The following is a 14,040-nucleotide window of genomic DNA, read 5'->3' on the forward strand; positions in this document are numbered from 1 at the left end:
GCAAGAGGTTAACTACTGCAGTAAACACTGTTCGAAGGTTTCAGATCTTTTCAAAACCAAATAAACAGCGAAACAGATTGGACTTTAATGAGCCAGAGCTGTGGAAGTGCCCCAAGGTGACCATTTATGAATAAAGCAGCTACTTGGCTCATAAATAGTGTGAAGTACTGAAAGCCAGTGTGGTTACCTTCAAATTCAAGGTATAGTTACTCTTCCAGTAAAATCCTTCAAACTAAGATAAGGATAATGAGCCATTCATTATTTAAGGACAGAGATACCACTGCATCTTTCAGGTTGCAGGAGTTCCACTGTATGTAGTATGCACTTGAGCTAAGCCAATGTGTGAACAGTGTGAACTTGCAGCTGAGCACCTGCCACTCTCAGGCAGCTGGAGGGGTAGACACCTCGAGTTGTTTTGCTGGAGGCCTTTTTGCTAAAAGCTTCATTAAAAGCCCCAGCTTTCAAGTCAGCTGATGCTGCATCAAGTTGCATCGTGGGTGTCACTATAATGAAAAGCAATGTAGGTCAAACCAACAAGTGCTTTCTTCATAGCCATGTATTTAAATCCAGATTAAATGAGGAATGTAAGGGATGCATCTGTGATAAATCAGTCTGTACTTGGTCCGTATGAGCTTTAATGTGTTTTGGTAAAAATATGCTCTTATGATCTGTTCTCTTATATGGTTACAAGCTGTAAGGAGAAAAATCAGATGGAAAAGCTGAACACAGTTAATTTGCTTAAATATAGAAGTATTAAGATATCACTGGCTCTTTTTTCAGCTGTGCAATATTGCAAATAAATATTCACTTTCAGGGGTTTGTTTATTTGGTTGGTGTTTTTAAATATAATTTTTCAACTTTTAAAAATATTACCCAGAACTTCTGAGCAATCCTAAAAAGAACTTGTCTCTCAGAAAAATGTAACTATACTGTTACTACTTTCAAGCTGAACTTAGAAAATACACAGATTGCAACTCACTTTTAACTTGGGACCTAGACTAAATAAATTGCAATTTTTATATTGCAATAAGTTTGAAGTTTCAGTGTTCCTTATAAGTCTGTGATTTAACACGCTATTTTTCTTGGTCATCCCAAAGATGTTTATCATGGTTGTTAAACACACAAAAAGAAATTTTAACTTATACAATGTATCTTTAAATTGCTGTTGTGGGAGTACAAATTCTGAACTTCACCATTATCGATTTAGAGGGCAATAGACTATGATATGCAAATTCAGAGTTACTACTTTACTACAGGATCAAGCAGCAGAATCTGAACAGCTATGGAAAGCATTTATTTAAAAGCAAATACTAGCCACAGAGTGAAAAGAAAACATACAACAGTATGTATTCTCTGTTTAATTTGAAATGTGAAAACAATTCATTTATTGTGATAATACAATATTTAATGATATACAGTGGAGTAACAGAAAGGGATAACAAGACAGTCAGGATATATATTGGAAGACAATGCAAAACCAAAAGACACAGGGTTACATGTTCCTCCATAGGGCTGACAATGTCACAGCACTGACCTGAAGGGACCTTTTCAATTTATCTGCAGTGATTTTTAGTTAAAAAATCTTGTTACTGTGTCAGGAAGTGAGAATACCAGTTATTCCTGAGTGCAAGCTCTGGGTGAAATAATATCAATTATGAACTAAGCTAATCAACCAAGTCTTTCACAAGCAGTGGTTAACCTTGCATCAGATGATAGTCTGGATAGATTCAAGAAGAGTAACCTACTGAAGACCTCCACAACCTATAAATAAATATTGCACTTTGCTGCTTGGTTAATTTCCTTCCTTCCTTCCTTCCTTCCTTCCTTCCTTCCTTCCTTCCTTCCTTCCTTCCTTCCTTCCTTCCTTCCTTCCTTCCTTCCTTCCTTCCTTCCTTCCTTCCTTCCTTCCTTCCTTCCTTCCTTCCTTCCTTCCTTTTCTCTTTTTTGCCTTTCAATTATCCAGGTTTTTTTTGCCGTTCCCCCCCCCCCCCCCCCCCCCCCCCCCACTCCCCAGGAGCAAAGAATTTCCTTTAAAAGATGTCTTTTTGGCCTTTTTGGCCTTAGATAAAACATGACCAAGTGCAGATGAGCAGTTAATTTCTTCTAGGCCAATAAAAAGGACACATGTATATTCTTATCGATCTGTACTGAATTGCTCAGAAGCAACATCCTGTGTTTCTATCTGTGGCCATTCTCTATGGTCCTGTCACTGGGTGCCACTGGAAAGATCCTTGCTCTGTCCTTGCACCCTCACTGCAGGTGTTTGTATACATTTGTGAAATGCCAAACTGAGGGCCCTTCTACAGGAAACAGTTCTCCATGAACTTCCCCTACAGGAGTCCATCCCACAGGGAACAGTGCTCTGAAACCCTTCCACAAGGTGCAGTCCTCAGGCACAGCCTGCTCCAAAGGAGGTGCCTCATGGGGTCACAAGTCCTACCAGGAAATCTGCTCCAGCATGGAATCCTCCCTCCATGGGCCTGCAGCTCCCCACCAGGAGCCTGCTCTGGCACAGTTTTCCCACAGGTTGACAGTCCTCTCTCAGGCATCCCCCTGCTCTGGTCTGTGCTTCTCCAGAGGCAACAGGGACACAGGAGCTTGACCACAACCTTCACCATGGGCTGTGGGGGAACCTTGGCCCTGCCTCTCCTCCCCCACTGCCCTGGGTGTCTGCAGAGCAGTTCTTCTCACATGCTCTCACCCCTGTCTTCTCTGGCTGCAATTACATCTGCACAATAACTTTTTTTCTTATTCTTAAATATGTTATCACAGAAGTATAACCACCACTGCTGATGGGTTCAGCCCTAACCAGCAACAGATCCATCCTGGAGGGGGCTGGCACTGGCTCTGCCAGACATGGAGGAAGCTTCCAGTTTTTTCTCACAAAAGCTACCCCTGTAGCACCCCCACTACCAAAACCTGGCCATGCAAACCCTCTTAGCTGAGGAGCTTGTCCTGCTCTGCACAATCCATCGAGGAGAGGCTGGTGACAGCCATGTCCATTGCCTCTGGCAGCTCTCTGCTGCTCCAGGTCCCTGTGTGCTGCCTCTGTACTTCAGTGGCAGCACAGGAACCAAGAAAGAGCCTTTTGATAACCCAGGAAAATCCTCAATGAGGTACTTCCATTCTTAATTGCCAGTTTGCATCTCTGTAGTTCTGCCTTTGTTTTTAAAATATCAATTATGATCAAAGCCAGGCATTTACAAAACCATAAGGAAAGCAAAGCTTCATGGAGTCTACATCTTGGAGATTATTAATAATTTTTCATGACAAGCCTGATGTTGACTACACTACCCTTGTTCTTGATTCTTATGTGCAGTCTCTGACCCAAGATAGATTTCCCCAAGAAAGGTTGGAAATGAATTTGAAAATATGTTTTTGAGATTTAGTAGTTTGAAGGGAAATATGTTTTTCATTTAGGAGACAGTCAAATATTTTTTTATGTTTTCTCTTTTTTTTAAAAGGGCTTAGTTTTCAAATCTGTTTCATATTAGTTGTTCATAAAAATAACACTCATAATAACTTTAAAATTTTGGAACTCTTCACTATTGCTGCTGGAAAGAGTTCTCCAAGTACACATTTTTGCAAATGATGCAAACTCTGTAATGTGATCATAGAGTTTTCACAAGGACAGAACATTAGTCAGACATGCTTTGTATGACTGATTGAGTGGGGCCAAAGGAGGAAATTTAACATTGTTAACACAGATTATTTAACTTGAATCTTTCCTACTGCTCGTCAAATATTATTCCACAGTTCTGAGTCTGTTCCTTGTATTTCTGCCCCAAACATTCTCATTAAGGTGTTTTGGGATTTTTTAAGGTGGAATTTCCCCTCAGCTGTGTTAGTTTTTTGTAGTGGTAATCAGTAAACTATGAACATTCATCAGAGATCTAGATTTGCTTCTAGAACAGCCCTACAAAATGGTGAAGCACACTTGTGGGTTAAAAAGGCAATACCGAGAGGACAATTGTGAACAAAGCTCTTTTTAATAGTGGCAGATACAAACCAAGAAAGTTTCCACTAAAAAACTACTTAAAATGCATTACTAACTTCCTAACAGCAAGCAACTATTGCAATCTGCAGAGGTGAGTACAGTCTAGATTGTAACATGCAGCTGCCCAGTCCTCCATCTGCACATGGTTTGAATACTTCAGTTGTAGCTGTTCGAGAGGGCGAAGTTCTAGATTTAAGAATAACTAACCACATTTTCCCTGGAGGAAAAGAAAAGAAAAGAAAAGAAAAGAAAAGAGAGGAGAGGAGAGGAGAGGAGAGGAGAGGAGAGGAGAGGAGAGGAGAGGAGAGGAGAGGAGAGGAGAGGAGAGGAGAGGAGAGGAGAGGAGAGGAGAGGAGAGGAGAGGAGAGGAGAGGAGAGGAGAGGAGAGGAGAGGAGAGGAGAGGAGAGGAGAGGAGAGGAGAGGAGAGGAGAGGAGAGGAGAGGAGAGGAGAGGAGAGGAGAGGAGAGGAGAGGAGAGGAGAGGAGAGGAGAGGAGAGGAGAGGAGAGGAGAGGAGAGGAGAGGAGAGGAGAGGAGAGGAGAGGAGAGGAGAGAGAGGAGAGGAGAGGAGAGGAGAGGGAGAGAGAGAGGGAGAGAGAGGAGAGGAGAGGAGAGGAGAGGAGAGGAGAGGAGAGGAGAGGAGAGGAGAGGAGAGGAGAGGAGAGGAGAGGAGAGGAGAGGAGAGGAGAGGAGAGGAGAGGAGAGGAGAGGAGAGAGAGGAGAGGAGAGGAGAGGAGAGGAGAGGAGAGGAGAGGAGAGGAAGGAGAGGAGAGGAGAGGAGAGGAGAGGGAGAGGAGAGGAGAGGAGAGGAGAAGGAAAGGAAAGGAAAGGAAAGGAAAGGAAAGGAAAGGAAAGGAAAGGAAAGGAAAGGAAAGGAAAGGAAAGGAAAGGAAAGGAAAGGAAAGGAAAGAAAGGAAAGGAAAGGAAAGGAAAGGAAAGGAAAGGAAAGGAAAGGAAAGGAAAGGAAAGGAAAGGAAAGGAAAGGAAAGGAAAGGAAAGGAAAGAAAGGAAAGGAAAGGAAAGGAAAGGAAAGGAAAGGAAAGGAAAGGAAAGGTGTCATTAAAAACAAGGCAGTAGATTGAAGGAAGCGGATGCTGTATGTTTATGGCTGCTTTACAACCTGAGAACAAAAGACTGATTGCAGCCTTTTCGTCCCAGGAAAAATCTCCATTGAACCCAAACTAGGTTGGGATGATACCACCCACGCAAGAAAAGCATGTCTGACATTTTACATGGAATATCTGTCAGGTACCAGGTGGGGTGACTACCTCTACAGGCAAGAACTGGATTTTCATTAACCACTGTAAAGTACAGCCTAACTGAACTAATCTGCTAAATCTAGGAAGGAGTCTGTAATTTTGGAATGCCTTTTTAATTTTATTTTTTTTAAATGCACTATTTCTTTTTTATGATATGCTGGAATTGCTGAATCCCAGCCTTCAGCAAAGTGGTAAAATACAAAGTGTTCTGTGAACACAGACACATAGACACACAGACACACAGACACACAGACACGTACACACAAATATCTTTAAGAAAGAAGCTCTGTCCACCAATTTAAAAGGGATCTTTTAACCTTTTCTTCTAACTTTAATCTTTTTATTGCCTGTCCTTTGGCCACTGTTATGAGAAATACCAGGAAAAGAGAGAGTTATTGGATGAAGGATAATGGACTGAAGCTTAGTCTCCTCCAAATGAATGGGGAGATGTGTTGCTGGTGAACAGAGCCATGACCTTTTTCAGATATTTCCTGCAGGCAGAAAGAGTAAGTGATGATACAGTTTGTGAGAGACATCATAGTGCAATACTTTGAAAAAAAAATGGAAAAAATAAGACTGTCGAGGCAAGAAGATTCTGACCACATCTTTCCATAGTGAGGAATTTATAAGTAATTTTGGTTAAAGGGAAACTTTTGGGGGTTTTGGGCTTTAAGCCTATGAAGCTAGCCAAAAAATTGCAATTAAGTCCATACCCATCACTTCCACAACTTCACATTTTCTTGGTACATGTCCTGAAAAACTTTAAAGGAAATGCTATACCCTATTATACAGGATTAAGGGATTCCCGAGCTGTGCCAATTTAACTTTTCCCCTAGATATAATTGGGTATATTAACTGATTCTTTCCCCCTTTATATATTGCACAAACACAAATATTTATCTTCCTGTCTGACCCAAAACTCTGTCCCTTTTATGATTACTTTCAAGAACCCTGCTGGGTCCAAGTCTGGATGCAAAAATTTAAGGGATATTTGTTTTCTAATACAATCACAGTTGTTGCAATACAGTGTGCCCAGATCATCAAGACTTTCAGCATCATTGGCAGTGTGAACCTGAATGGCTTTGTACTCAATCTAGAATGAATTTTCTTTGACTGAATTTATTTACTTACATTGTGGTGAAAAAAAAATCACCAAAATCCATTGAAAATAAGCTGAGAGGATTGATTTAAATCAAACTGCTATCTTCTACTCCTGCTTTTCCAGAATTGGTGAATGAACTAGCAACAATTGATCCTCTGGTCTTGCACCCCAGAGAAGTTAAACTTAACTTGAATTTATTAATGAACAATAATTTAATTTAACTGCTTTATAGCCAAACTTAAGTTTTGACTTAAATTCATGAAGCGTTGACTAAGGTAATGTTGCATGTTCTCACTAAATTGCTGAGAATAATTGAATGCATAGCCCATAATAGAAAAACTGTAGTGTGCATTTTTAATTAAACAAATTCTCATGAATTTAAATTAAGTATACTGCATTTAGTTAATCAACTTGAAAGGCTCATCTCTTGAACTATTGCTTGGAACAGCAATTAACACATCTATGCAGTCACTAGTGTGAGTAAATGCTATTTCAGAAGGGAAGGTTTAAGAGTTGCCCTTACACTCATGTCTCTTAAACATTCCAGGCATGGCAGCATTGCAAGTATATATATATATATATATATATATATGTATGTATATGTATCTGTGGTGTGTGTGTGCACCTGTGTACACACACACATGCACACACACAGACACACACACATATAAAAACTGGAATTATATTCACAAAACCTATGACTGTAATTAGGAGAGGTCTCATGTTGGTTTGAGCAAAGTACACACATGCTACCTGCTTTGGGTATAATTTTTGTTGGTAGTTATCAATAACAAATCCTTTGATCTGTATTTTATCTTTTCTTCTGAAGTTTGATAATGTCCAAGGCTTTCTCCCCTGTCTGCAGAACTAGCACTTCCCAGTCACTCTTAGTCAGAATTAATTGTTTTCCCACTGTTTTCCACATCAAAGTACCTGAGTCTGCAAGGAGTCTAGCCCATACTGTACTTTTCTCCCCAAGTTTCAGAATCTTTCTGTCTTGTTCAAGTAATTTATCATAATTTTCTTACAAGAAAATTAAGCATTGCTTCCTGCTCCAGCGAACTTCAGGTAATGGTGTCTCAGTCCCACTCAGTCACCAGAGTGGAAATGTCATACAGCAAAGTAAGCCATGTTCTTGAGACTGACCACCCTTGAGGGTCTTCAGGGAACTCAGGAGATGCCCTGTTCCCTACATGCAAATACTGCTTTAAATATTTTGGCAATCAGGCAGCACAACTTGAAGGACTTCCTTAGTTTATAGAAAAATACAAGTTCGTGCCAAATTCTAAACTTTACTTATGCAATTGTTGGTCAATATACAAGGTTTCTTAAAAGTATAATCCACTAGCCATAAACAAGTCTTTTGATCTACTAGTGCTTAATATTTTGGTACAAATATTTGTATTATTGGACCCAATAACAAATACATCAGTGTCCTGGGGGACATGCTTTGCAAATTTGAACCAGTGGGTTCTAGGTTTAGTTACATGATTCACTAATTCAGATAATTGTCCATTCCTGCATTCTGGGTCTGACTCTACTAAACTCTAGAAACCCTAACTTCTTGTAAAACCCATGGGAACCCTGATTGGAGAATCATTATTCTGTTTTACTCCAATGTAAGAATTAAGAGATAATCTATCAGGTTATTCAGATAGATGGGGCCATGGAGAGAGGTGTTAAAGCATGATTTATTGCTCTTATCTTCTACATTCTTATGAAGGGTGAGAACACCTTCACTGCACAAATCAGAAGTCAATAATAGGCAGTGGTCAGTGGTCACGAGATCACTGGTTATAAGGTCTTTTAAAGATTAAATAGCCAATAAACTACTGTCACAAAGAATGTTTCTATTTTCACACCAATCCCTAATTAAATTGTAGCACGTCTTGCCACAATGCGGACCCTCTTAACCAATCATATAATGACACACAAACCTACTTGCTACACCTTAAAACTTTTTACTATTGCTGTAACTACTTCTACATCTGCCCTTTAAAGCTTTGAATCTTTCCACTACTTAGCTTAAAATGTTTCTACTTAAACTACAAATCCACGTTCTTGCTTATGGTCTCTATATCTGGAAGCCTTTTCCAAGGTCTCATGTCAAACTCTGTACTCATTTCTAAGTCTGGGCCCATGTGGACAGAATTTTGTGAACTTTCTGTGCCTTGATTTCCCACAATAATCAATTGACTTGTCAGAGAGGCAATATAAAATGGGACATAGATTTTTTTTTTCCATATACTAAAAACTGACAACATTTTTAAGAACCATTTTTAAGAGTGATCAATGGAGCATGATTGAATTAGTATCCAGGAAGAGCACATGCAGGGTAAGAGTACCCAGCAAGCAAGACAATATACCACTCTTTTCTTCTTGTTGTTTTGCAAGTCCAAAGAAGGCATTTACCTGAACTCTCAGGACCCTACTGGTACTGTGGCTGCTGTTTCCCAAGTGCACAACTGCACTTAGAAAAACTGGGCATCATGATCTAGTACTGGCTAGGAAAAAACAAACACAGTCAGCACTAGTATCTTTTTCTTCCCTTCAACAGCAGCTCTTTGAGCCATTTACTGTTGCTTGTGGAGCTCCACTCACTTCAACATATCTCAGGACAGAAATTTGCTCAATTTTTTTTCTTCTAAAGACCTTGAATCATACTGTTTTTTCTTCTATAATACTCTCAAATTATTTTTCTGGCTGGTCTAAGGGAAAAACTCACTTTATTTCCATCCATAACAAAGTTTCCTTGGCTTTTAGTGGAGATATGGAATTTCACTTTAATTTGTATAGACTTAACCTTTGCAGGGTTCTTAACTCTATACATGTAGGTAGCTTCACTGCACTCAAGGAGTGTAATTTAACTGTACAGGCCTTGCCATGACTTCCTTTCCTTTGCTATATTATTTAAGTGTTCTATATATTTCAGATCACATCTTCCTGTCAAGTGTCCAGTGTCAGTCACCATTGCAGAGGAACTACAGCAAGTTAAACCAGGAATTCATTCTGGAAGTGAGAAGAACTTCAGGTAGTTAAATGTGAACCTGTTCATATGGCAGCTGATGTGTGTTCCTTCCATCCAAGCTGTCTTCTGATGGTGCATCAGTAAAAAATACTGAACATTTGGTTTATTTAATGACAAGCTAATCTTATTTGGAATTTTTCCAGAAACCTTGATTTCTTCCATTATTTATGCATAGCTCATTTTATTTAGTAGTGAAAATAAATGAAACCAAAACTCTCACAAATTTGGAGATTATGCATGAAAAACTAACCCATGGAATCCAACTCCCAGAAAACTAAGCTGAAAATACAACCCAAGTTTGTGTCTTCTTAAAATGTCAGCTAATGGACAATCTTTCCCTCTAACATCCATCTCGTTGCCACAAAAAACATCACACATAATTTCTCATACCTAGTTTATAATCCACATTGCCCCCCTGATGGTTTTTGAAATCTTTCAAAAAAAAATTTAATGCACTTTCTTCCTCAAATTTATGTGTTGATGAATAGAACTTAAGAAAAGGAATAGCACAAGTGGCTGAAGTATTTGAAAGAAAGGAAAGCTATCAATATATGTTCTATCTTTACACTCACATGGTGAGTTTCTTTATTAGTGCTTTTAGGACCTAATCATGAAAATAATGGAGCGATGCAGATACCATTAATGGAAACTGCATATTCACAAAATCCAGAAGCAAATAAAATTGAATTTTGGGGTTTGGATGGGTTTACAATGAGTTGTATGCATGACCTGGCTCCAGTTGCCAAGCTATCGCCTTCACCCAGAATCTTGTGCACCTTCTAACCACCTGCCTTCTTCAGGTGCTCCAGGCAATTCAAAACCAATCCATCACAGGATCAGGCAGCTCTCAACCACCTCTAGTAGGCTCGAGTCAGATGGATTTCCAGACCAGAGTCTTGCCAGTGTTGTGTGCTGTGCCCAGTGTTGGAATTGGATGGCTGAAGGACAGAGGTGAGACTAAGTCTGGGAATTGCAGCTCACAGTTTCTCTGGTTCCTGTCACAACTGGAAAGGACAACTTCAGAGTGATTTTCTGGTGACTGTTATAGATCTATTCATCACAAGCCATGGAGTTTGTCAGCTGCTTTAAAACAGTAATTTTTTTGTTCTACTGCTTTTACCTTTTCCTCAGCCACAATGGCCTGTGGAAGTTCAATTAGTTGGGATGAACAATGCCCTGGCCTCAACTGATTGCCCAGGAGGCATCAACCTGAGGCCATGGGAAATGGGAGTATAGGCAGGGAAACATATGTCCAGTTATGGAGAGAAGAGAGGGGTCATGGGAATTGTTATGCAGATTAGGCTGTTACAAATAGGGTTATGTTTCCAGTTCTCATTCATGATTTGTTAAATTAGGTTTACATATAAGGTTATGCTTCTCATTCCCAGTTTTGATTGGACCCTGTAACACCCAATGTTTGATACATAATGTTGTGTTTCCCCCATTTTTGGGTCCTTTTTGATTTGACCCTATACAACATGCAGCTTATCCCTTTGCTATCCTACCCATCATTAAAGCTCTTTTGTTTCAGGCAAGCCAATTGACCCATCCTTTTATTTGCCACATTATTCCTGGCTGGCCCAGTCCTGAGGAATGAAGGCCAAAATACGACAGCAGCCTGTTCTGCTCTGTCCACTTTAAAGGCCCATTTTAGGTTATTTGTATAAAAGTAATACTTCATAGGTCAGTACTCTATCCATTTTAGGGATTATAAATCAGAAAAAAAGATAGAAATAAAGAGAAAAGGAATCAAAGGGAATTGTCACAGATGAAAGGTAATAAAAGGAACAACCTTTTTCTCCCTATCTATAATTGACTGCAAAACAAAGTCAGACTGGTTTTGGTAACCACAGGGTGTAACAATCAGGCTTGAGGTTAAACCTATTTTCCTGAGGACAGCAGGACAATCTACCTGAGTGGCACATTTGTAATAATGAAGTTTTAGAGGAGTGATCAAAGACTAAAAGAGCATTGGAATGTTGGTATTGGACTCCCAGCCAGGATGAAGGCCAGAACTACAGGTGCAAAGAGATTTCCACTACATCCCAACAGAGCATTTTAGAAAGGGCAATATTTCCCCTAATAGGCTGCTCACCTATTGGGTGTTTCTCAGCATCCTAATGCTCTTGTCATTTTGACAAAGACCTAATACAAAAAATTTACTTCTTAACTACTAATTTCAGTAAAGTGTTCCTTTTCAAAGATACTTTAGTTCAATATTAGCAGCTTGCTTGAATTGGTTCTTAACCTCTCTTGGTTTCTACCTCATTGTCTGAGGTCTATGTTAGCTTCTGTGTTCCTAAATTTGGAAGTGTAATTGCATTTTCAAAACCCTTCCTGCCTCACAGTGGGGCCACACTGCCTCCTTCTGTTGTCCCATGCAGTATCTTGCCCTCTGACTCCTCTTAATAGTTAAACCTTTGCTTCCAGTTTCCATCAGAGCTGCTGAGGGAAGCTGGCTAAGAAAAAGGAAACTGCAGACAGTACAGCCAAACTATAGAGTGCAGACTTGTCGCAGATGGAACATAGCTTGTTACAGGCAGCAAACAGGTATAGCTTTTCACATGCAGTCACATACACACATCCACAGCAAGGCTGGTTGCTTACCCATGCTACAAAACCAGGTCATTGGAAAGAAAATGAATGCTAAAAGGGCTCAGAAGGATGTTTACATCTATCCACAACCATTCTTGGTGGTTTCAGAAGGAATTTTAGGATCTCAAATGGGCTGAGGAGGGTGGACTACAGATACACTGTGGAAATTGGGCACATGTGGTTTCGAGGTAGCAGGGAATGGAGAAAGACACGACAGCTCTAGCTGGGCATTTATATCTCTCTTCTCCACAGTTTTTCAGGAAATTATCTGCAGAGGATCCAGGTGAACAGAAATTACAAGTTAAATTCATTTTGACGTGATGAAAAAACTCAAGTTAAACTGTATTAGAAATTTTATATTACACTACTTATTGATTGCAATAAAATTTCTGTTATGAGAGTCATAATATAGAATGTTATCTTTATTCTGCTGAGAATAAAACCCTTTAATTGCAACTATGACTTAGTGCAACCATTATTCTGCCAATGATCCCTAAAAGAATCTGCTCGTCCCCTCCTCTGTGTTGGAGGATGGCATTGTTCACTTAAGCCTCTTGGGGGCTTCACCAGCACAACCTTCCCACCTTCCACGGTCAGGTCTTTAGTGTCTAGCTTCATTCCACGGTGCCAAATATCTACAAGTGGCAAATCCCTGACCATTTCACTAGCTAGAACATATATTTTACAGGTTAGAAGATGTACCAACGCCAAAGGGAACCCCGTGCTCATACCTGGGCATGTGCCATGAGGGCCTGCTATCTGCACTGGACCTATAATCCTTATTCAGAAAACAAAACAAAACAAACCCCTAAACAATCAAATTACTCTCTCAAGATAAAATTTAAACCTTCAAGCTCTGATGTGTTTCAGTCTTAACAGCCGATGGGTGAAATCTGTAGAGGAGGTAGGCAGCTGAACAGACATGAGCAGTAGTAACTGTATTTTTGAGGCAAATGATCTGATCCTAATGCACTAAACTTAGAATTATGATCACAGCTTACCAGGGGTTTAAATGTCAGGGGCTGTTTATGCCCCATATTTCTCCTTTCCAGCTGCTGAATTTTCCTGAAGCTGGTAGGTCTGCAAAGCACTCCCAGAGATGCAGTAGCTGTTCAGGAAGGTGGAGAGACATGCTAGTCAACTGCTTGCACTCAACAAAGGGAAATCCTGTATGGACCATAGAATAACGCAGTTTTATGGGGAGTTAAATACTGGCAGGTTTGAAAAACAAGGTGAGTTACTTATAGCCTAGGCCTGACAAAGAAGGCTTACTCCTCTATTAGCGGCATCACGAATTAGCGGCACCACGAATGATTTCACACCATTTTAATCACTCTTGCCCTGGACATTAGCTCTGAGGGATATACCTTCACACCTTGCGCGGTAACAGGAAATTTGCTCCTCACCACCTGCTTCTCTGGGTTTTTTTGGCTGCGTACAGCCCTTGAGGGAGAGACACTGCAGAACAGCGCACCTCCCCTGTGTCCCTCCACCCATCCCGCACGGCAGGAGCCTCGGCAGAGTCTTTTGTGTCGCGCAGTCGCTCCTCTGCCCCTGTGCCCGGTCCCCGCTGTGCGCTGGGCACCGCCGGGCACAGGGGCGACCCCGCTGCTGCAAACCCGGCGCGACCCCTGGGCCACAGCCCCCCGACCCCGCCCGCACCTGCGGCCCCGCCCGCGCCCCCGGCCCCACAGGAGCGCGCCTCCCGCCCGCGCCTCGGCGCGCCCCGTCCTCCCCGCCCTCCGCCTTCTCCCCTCCCAGACAGGCACGGCCGAGGCCAGGCGAGCGGCGGGCGGGCGGCTGCCTCCGCCTCCCTCCCCTTCTCCTCAGATGCCCTTTGCAGGGTTATTATTACAGTTCGTGGCTGCGCTCTGCCGGCCTCCCCCCCGTCCCCGCCCGCCCCTCCGCGCTGCGCAGCGCCCGGGCTGGGGCTGGCCGCCGCCCAGGGGTGCGGGATCCCCGCGGCACGGAGCCAGCGCGCCCCGCTCCATCGCCATCGCCCCGCTCCATCGCCATCGCCCTGCTCCATCGCCCCGCTCCATGGCCCCTCTCCATCGCCC

Source organism: Zosterops lateralis (genome assembly GCF_965231275.1).
Source record: "Zosterops lateralis genome assembly, chromosome: Z".
In the NCBI taxonomy this organism is placed as follows: domain Eukaryota; kingdom Metazoa; phylum Chordata; class Aves; order Passeriformes; family Zosteropidae; genus Zosterops; species Zosterops lateralis.